The sequence below is a fragment of the Dermochelys coriacea genome, chromosome 3, assembly GCF_009764565.3.
Source record: "Dermochelys coriacea isolate rDerCor1 chromosome 3, rDerCor1.pri.v4, whole genome shotgun sequence".
NCBI classification, from domain to species: Eukaryota; Metazoa; Chordata; order Testudines; family Dermochelyidae; genus Dermochelys; species Dermochelys coriacea.
The window spans coordinates 68,038,805-68,040,150 of record NC_050070.1 but is presented as its reverse complement, the minus strand read 5'-3'; positions in this window follow the sequence as shown (position 1 = coordinate 68,040,150).

The following is a 1,346-nucleotide window of genomic DNA, read 5'->3' as shown; positions in this document are numbered from 1 at the left end:
CAGTTTGCCCCGCCCCCTCGGGATTCCGCTCGCCAAGGGACGGGGCCGCGTCACGTGGCGTGAGAGGAGGCAGAGCGCGCGGGGGGGGGGAGGGGCGTTGGGTTTGCCTACGCAAGAAAGTTACGCTCCGGTCGTGGCAGAGCCGCGTCCCAACCGGGGCAGACCCCGGCGGCTGCGGCCACTCTTACTCCGGGCTGGCCGAGCTGGGTGTCTGCTAAACAAAACTAAGGCAGGCTCAGACTTCAGTGAGGGCGTCCACACAGCCTTTTGCAGCAGTTCACTACACCAGATTCAAACTGATTGACGTTAAAGCCATGCAGCTTCTCCCGCAGACCAGGCCTCGGTCACCCCTGGCCTGCTTTGCTGGGCCATTGGCCTGTCTGCAGCAGCAGCACAGCTGGCCTGGGAGGCGGTGACAGGTGCATTCTGCTCAGGGGTAGCAGACTGGCAAAGTTCACAACATGGCGTCTGCTGCTGTCCTTCGCTCCCATAGAACATCAGCCTCCTGCTCGGGTCGTTTTCTTACTGCCTCAGCAGTGCCCTCAGAGCGGCTTACTCCTGAGGGGATTCTGCACCGAAAAAATTAAAAATGCTGCGCACAGTATTGCAAAATTATTGCAAATAAATAAATGCAGAGGCTCCAGCATAGCAGTGCAGGAAGATGGAAGATCACCCAGCAGCCTCCCCATCTGTCATCTCGGGGACACGGACTCTGGTCAGGCTGCACCTGACCGTGACACAGCACAAGGCCTGGGCCAGCACCGGAAACACCCTGGGGCCCTGCCCCTCTGCACCAGGCACACTTGTAGGAGCAGGATTTTATAATTGTACTATAAGACTAGAGGCACTAATGTATGTCTTGATTTCATTTTACCATCATTTCTAACCATCAGAGGAGTGAACTTTTGGAATAGCCTTACAAGGGAAGCAGTGGGGGCAAAAGAGCTATCTGGCTTTAAGATTAAACTCGATAAGTTATGGAGGAGATGGTATGATGGGATAACATGATTTTGGTAATTAAATATTCATGGTAAATAGGCCTAATGGCCTGTGATGGGATATTAGATGGATGGGATCTGAGTTACCCAGGAAAGAATTTTCTTTAGTATCTAGCAGGTGAATCTTGCCCATATGCTCAGGGTTTAGCTGATCGCCATATTTGGGGTCGGGAAGGAATTTTCCTCCAGGGCAGATTGAAAGAGGCCCTGGAGGTTTTTCGCCTTCCTCTGTAGCATGGGGCACAGGTCACTTGATGGAGGATTCTCTGCTCCCTGAAGTCTTTAAACCACGATTTGAGGACTTCAATAGCTCAGACATAGGTGAGAGGTTTTTCGTAGGAGTGGATG